The sequence below is a fragment of the Capra hircus genome, chromosome 18, assembly GCF_001704415.2.
Source record: "Capra hircus breed San Clemente chromosome 18, ASM170441v1, whole genome shotgun sequence".
NCBI lineage: Eukaryota > Metazoa > Chordata > Mammalia > Artiodactyla > Bovidae > Capra > Capra hircus.
In genome coordinates, this window is record NC_030825.1 from 15,857,150 (window position 1) to 15,864,043 (window position 6,894).

Genomic DNA, 6,894 nt, shown 5'->3' on the forward strand with positions numbered 1-6,894 from the left:
GAAGCTCTATACAGTCAGCAAAAAAAAAAAGACTGGGAGCTTACTGTGGCTCAGATCATGAACTCCTTATTGCCAAATTCAGACTTAAATTGAAGTACATAGGGAAAACCACTAGACCATTCAAGTATGACCTAAATCAAATCCCTTATGATTATACAGTGGAAGTGACAGATAGATCCAAGGGATTAGATCTGATAGATAAGAACGCTGGAAGAACTGTGGACAGAGGTTTGTAACATTGTACAGGAGGTGGTAATCAAAACCATTCTCAAGAAGAAATGTAAAAAGGCAAAATGGTTGTCTGAGGAGGCTTTACAAATAGCTGAAAAAAGAAGAGAAGTAAAAGGCAAAGGAGAAGAGGAAAGATATATCCATGTGAACGCAGAGTTCCAAAGAATAGCAAGGAGAGATAAGAAAGCTTTCCTCAGTGATCAATGCAAAGAAATAGAGGAAAACAATAGAACGGGAAAGACTAGAGATCCCTTCAAGAAAATTAGAGATACCAAGGGAACATTTCATGCAAAGATGGGCTCAATAAAGGACAGAAATGGTATGGACCTAACAGAAGTAGAAAATATTAAGAAGAGATGGCAAGAATACACAGAAGAACTATATAAAAAAGACCTCAATGACCCAGATAACCATGATGCTGTGATTACTTACATAGAGCCAGATATCCTGGAGTGCGAAGTCAAGCGGGCTTTAGGGGGCATCACTACAAACAAAGCTAATGGAGGTGATGGAATTCCAGTTGAGCTATTTCAAATCCTAAAAGATGATGCTGTGAAAGTGCTGTACTCAATATACCAGCAAATTTGGAAAACTCAGCAATGGCCACAGGACTGGAAAAGGTCAGTTTTCATTTCAATCCCAAAGAAAGGCAATGCCAAATAATGTTCAAACTACCACACAATTCACTCATCTCACATTCTAGCAAAGTAATGCTCAAAATTCTCCAAGCTAGGCTTCAACAGTACCTGAACCGAGAACTTTCAGATGTTCAAGCTGGATTTAGAAAAGGCAGAGGAACCAGAGATCAAATTGCCAACATCCGCTGGATCATAGAAAAAGCAAGAGAATTTCAGAAAAATGTCTTCATTGATTACACTAAAGCCTTTGACTGTGTGGATCACAACAAACTGGAAAATTCTTCAAGAGATGGGAATACCAGACCTCCTTACCTGTCTCCTGAGAAATCCGTATGCAAGTCAAGAAGCAACAGTTAGAACTGGACATGCAACAATGGACTAGTTCCAAATTGGAAAAGGAGTATGTCAAGGCTGTATATTGTCACCCTGCTTATTTAACTTATATTCAGAGTACATAATGTGAAATGCTGGGCTGGATGAAGCACAAGTTGGAATGCAGATTGCCAGGAGAAATATCAATAATCTCAGATACGCAGATGACACCACCCTTATGGCAGAAAGTGAAGAACTAAAGAGCCTCTTTTTTTTTTTTTTTAATAGGGTTCAAAACTGTTACCTGAGTATTGGCCAACTAAAGAGCCTCTTGATGAAAGTGAAAGAGGAGAGTGAAAAAGTTGGCTTAAAACTCAACATTCAAAAAACCAAGATCATGGAATCCGGTCCCATCACTTCATGGCAAAGAGATGGGGAAACAATGGAAACAGTGACAGACTTTATTTTCTTGGGCTCCAAAATCACTGCAGATGGTGACTGCAGCCATGAAATTAAAAGACACTTGCTCCTTGGAAGAAAAGCTATGATCAACCTAGACAGCATTTTAAAAAGCAAAGACATTACTTTGCCAACAAAGGTCCATCGAGTCAAGGCTGTTTTTCCAGTAGTCATGTATGGATGTGAGAGTTGGACTATAAAGAAAGTTAAGCGCTAAGAATTGATGCTTTTGAACTGTGGTGTTGGAGAAGACTCTTGAGAGTCCCTTGGACTGCAAGGAGATCCAACCAGTCCACCCTAAAGGAAATCAGTCCTGAATATTCACTGGAAGGACTGAAGCTGAAGCTCTAATACTTGGGCCACCTAACGCAAAGAACTGACTCATTGGAAAAGACCCTGATGCTGGGCAAGACTGAAGGCAGGAGGAGAAGGGGATGACAGAGGATGAGATGGTTGGATGGCATCACTGACTCAATGGACATGAGTTTGAGCAAGTTCTGGGAGCTGATGATGGACAGGGAAGCCTTATGTGCTGCAGTCCATGGTGTGGCAAAGAGTTGGACACAGCTGAGTGACTGAACTGAACTGTCCACCTTCAGTGTGGTTTGTGGAACACCTACAGAGGCAAGCCCACTACTGATGTGTTGAAAAGTCATAATGGCCACAGACCTCTGGGATCCAGAACCAGCCAAGGAACACTCTGTCTTAGTACGGAAGGGCATAGAGGCCTAGGACCATTCTCCTTCAGGGAGATGGTGTGCTCTGTGCAGCGGATGAATTAGAGGGGTCGAAGGGAACTGCTAGCTGGGTGTTATGAGCACACAATCTGACCAGTGGCTACAGGATCCCAGAGAAATCTGTTGGCTGCAGGGCATGTCCAACAGGAGCTCCTGGGAGACCAAACCCAGAGCAGCGAAGCCTTCTGTCTTCCACTGTTTCATCATCTCCTTAACAAGTAACCCACGGGACCAGAGGGATATCAAGCCAGTGACTTTCAGATACAGGCTATAAACTGCACATCTAAACAAGGTCCCTCTCTCCTGGTAACTGGACACAGACAGTGCTTTGCAATGGCGCCGGGGCACAGAGGTGAACCTCACTTGTCCGGCTGTGTCTCCCCAGTGGCTAAAGGACTGGACAGACAAACCCCAACTTGGACAGATGGAAAATCCACTGCAAACTCACACTGTAGGAAAAGGGTTGGCTCGTAACAAGGGAATGCCCACTCCAACCACAGCCGGGAGAGTGCTGGCAGCCCTGTCAACACACACGTCTCCTCCATAACCCAAAGGCGGGCTGCTCCTCATCTTCACATACAAGTCCTGGGACTTGCCAGTGGTTAGAACTCAGCACTTTCACTGCTAGGACACCGGTTCAGTCCCTGATCAGGGAACTAAGATCCCACAAGCCATGTGTCTCAGCCGAAAAAAAAGGTTACGAGTCCTAAGGAAGGACTTGGGGAATGTCCATGAACTAACCCGTGTGGTGACTAGTGTGACAAAGGGCTAGGGCCACCAATGGGACAGTGAGGAACCCAGCGGTCAGGCTTTGCAAGCAGGTATGAACAGCAGGCATCTCCAGTCATTACTGCGGGCAGCAGCCTCCAAGCTGGCCCTTGGTGACCCTTGCCCCCTGGACTTCACACACTTGGGATGACCAGGCCACATGGCACCACGTCACCTGAGAAGCCCATGGAGAGTCACATGGTGAGAAGCTGCTGCCACCGGCCAGCCAGGAGCCAGGCAAGGGCATCCCCTTGGCAGCTTGGCAAGTTTCAAATGACTGCTTCCCTGGGTGTGATGTGCACTGCATCTTGGTGAGACGGCTGAGCCAGAGCCAGCCAAACACTGAGGAGTGGTGAGGCCTTGAATACTGGTTGCTCTAACTTGCTGAGTTTAGGGTAATCTGTTACATAGCAATAGGCATCTAATACAATCAACAGAGCAAGTGGTTACTTTAATGAATTTGGCACGTGCTGTTGATCTCTGAGAGGTGACACAGACTTGCCCTTTCCAGGCCCTCCTACATACACATACTGAGAACCACTGGGGGACACGTAGCTACCTAGTCATGTGCAAACTCCTGGACAGGTTTTCTGCTGGTAATAATGGAGTCTTCCCCTTTCTTTCAATAAATATTTATTTGGCTGCTCCAGGTCTTACTTGCAGTGGCATGCAGGTTGTTTGATCTTTGTTGTGACATGTGGAATCCTTTTTTTTTTTTTTTTTTTTTTTGTAGTTGCATCATGCAGAATCTTTAGTTGCAGATGCCAACTTTTAGTTTCATCAGGATCTAGGATCTTGGATCAAACCCAGGCCCCCTGTATGGGAAGAACGGAGTTTTAGCCACTGGACCACCAGGGAAGTCCCAAGGACTTTTCCTCTTTCAAGAACAAATCGAACATTACAAAATCTTGTTGTACATGTGATATATAAAACACAATAATGAGCCATACGAAAAAGAATTGTTTCCTAAGAAAGATGTTAAGTTCAGAACAAAAATTTACCAAAGTTCAGAGAGATGACAATTTTATTCAATCATTCCACAGGGGAGTCTATTTTGTAAATGACATCCTAACATTAGCCAAAAACTCAGGTGTAGCCCAGGTCATTCAAAGCAGCAAGACAGCCTCAGCCAGAAGCTTGCCACCATGGGCACAGGTACAGCCATGACCTTGTGTGACAGCCTACGGGCTCCAAGGTCAGGCCAAGTGTGGAATCAACTAGGCCTTTTTCTAAAAACTTTGATTGAAATGTAGTTGATTTATAATGTATTAGTTGCAAGTGTAGAGCAAACTGATTCAGCCATACATACATATATATATACATTTTTTCCAGATTCTTTTCCATTATAAGTTATTATAAAATACTAAGCAGAGTTCCCTGTGCTGTACAGTAGATCTCTGTCAGACCTGTGATTTTTTTTTTAAAGTTTAGCACTTTGCTTCAGCTGCTGCCAAGCTGCCTAAATTAGGAAGAAGCAAATAATTATTTGCTCTGATATTAATAACAAAAGTTAGATATTAATGCCAAAAATGGCCCCAAAGATCAACTTCTGTCCCCAGACTGCAAAACTATTATCTCTATTTTACAGACAAGGCAACAGAGGGACATCCCCTGAGAGCTTGCCTGAAGCCCCAGGAATCCAGCAAGCACAGGGAGGTGGAGTGCCCTGCCTGCTCCCTTGCCCTTCCTGCCACCCCTACTCCCCAGCCCCCACCTCCCACCCCCTGCCAGGCCCTGCTTTGTGTGAGGTGTCTGGGAGGTGATACAGCAACCTCAACATGCCCTGGTCAGAGCCAGCTCACCATGAGATCACCTCTCACACAATTAAAGGGAGCTGAGCCCAAAGGTCCTGATGTGCACAGGGTTCAGAGGGCTGAGGAAGTCGAAATGAGTAAACAGAAGTCACAAGGTACAGAAAGAACAGAGAGAGCAGGTGAAGAACAGGAAGGGCTCAGGAAAATGAAGGCGGTGACTCAGGAGTGGGGCCTGGGAGGAGCCAAATCAGCTGAAGCCACCCCCACCCCCACCCCCCTTCTCTTCCAGAGTCCAGGCCACAGGGCATCTGAGTCCTCTAACTAAACACCCGTCCCCAAGGCCACTGCAGAGGTGGGACTGAGCAGGACAGGGTTCAGAGTCAAGTTCCACCTCCTACCTGAGGCTGGGTCACAGCCAGCTCTCAAAGCACAGTTATTCAGTAAATGTGTTTAGACGAGTGAATTAATATTTCCCAGCAACTCATTTCCCATGACATCCTGGGTGCTTTCACTTCAGTTGCATTTTATCTTTACAACAAACTTGAGGGACACCCAATATCAGCCTGGCTCTGCAGATAATTTTATCTCCATTTTACTGATGAGAAAATTGAGGCTCAGAAGGGCAAAAAGCCAGCACGCTTTCTCCAGAGCTCAACTCCTGCCATCACCCTGCACTGCTTTCAGATGAATCTCCTGAAAAGAGCTTAGATTCCAATAACGCTTTTTATTTCAAGCAATGTTAATGAGACTGCATCTTACAGTATCCCCAAACACGTTCAAATTTGTTAGAGACTCTGAGTCACGCATTCTCTGGTCTGGGTGAGGAGGGAACCGGGGTAGGGCGGGGCTGGGTCACTTCCTGTCAGGGCAGCATTGCATAAGCTTCAATAGGGTGCAAGGGTGCAAGAAACCACTCTCGGAAGCCTGGTCATGATCATGGTCACGGGACTGGTCTAGGGGGAGTGGACGGCAGAATGTGGGTGGGACAATTTAACCAGAGAAAGAAAAACAGTGAAGGAGGAAACCAGGGAGGATGGATGGACTGTGAAAAGAGAAAGTGAGAAAGGGAAGCAGTCCAGATGTGCAGGTCAGGGTCAGCCCCTCGCCACACACAAGAACCTGGCTGCTGGAGCTGAGGACCAATAATCAAGACTCTGCATTTAAAACAATGTCCCTAAACCTTCTGAGCTTCAGGACTTTTACATCATACATGTTACTGCTGTAACACACAAAGCCATAGGGTGGAGAGCATAGGCCCTGAAACCAGTCAGACCAGCTCTGAAACTCTGTGCATCAGTTCTTAGCTGTGACCTCGGAGAAGTCACTTTAAATTGCCGAGTCTGTTTCCTTATCTGTAAAACAGACGTAAAAGTATCTACTTCTCACATTTGTGAGGATTAAAAGAATGCCTGCTACAAAGCCAAGCCCCAGCTAGCACTCAGTAAGAACGGTTATTGCCTAATGACCTTAGGAATTTGGGGAATACAGAAAAACACAGAAACAAACTTAAGTCACCGTACAGTCAGCAGTCTCAGGGCTAAGTACTCTAAGCACTCCAGCACCAGACCTAAGGGAGCCTGGGGTCCGCCAGGGGATAAAACCACAGACTCCTCCCCTTCTCCCAGGGATGGAGTGAGTGGACTACAGTCTCCTAGGCCATGATCCTGGTCTCCAGAGCTAGGCATGACTTCCAGAGGGGGTCGGCCTGTCTTCAGGAGAAAAGAATAGTGGAGGCGACGGTTACCTCTTCAAAATTAAGCATCTGTAGGACAAGACTGCCTGCCGCTCGCGCCCGGGAACTGGCTCAGCTACCCTGAAGTCCTTGCTCTTACCCTAAGCCCTTTCCTTTTCCTCTCGGTATACAGGGCCCTTGGGGCACCAGCGGGGCAGGCTCTGCAGCTAGAGCCCGGGAGAGCGAAACTCTCCCCTCCGCAGCATTCTCCTCGCGCCAAGACTGCGGCAGGGTAGGGGTCAGGGGCCCGGGTCTAGGTGGGG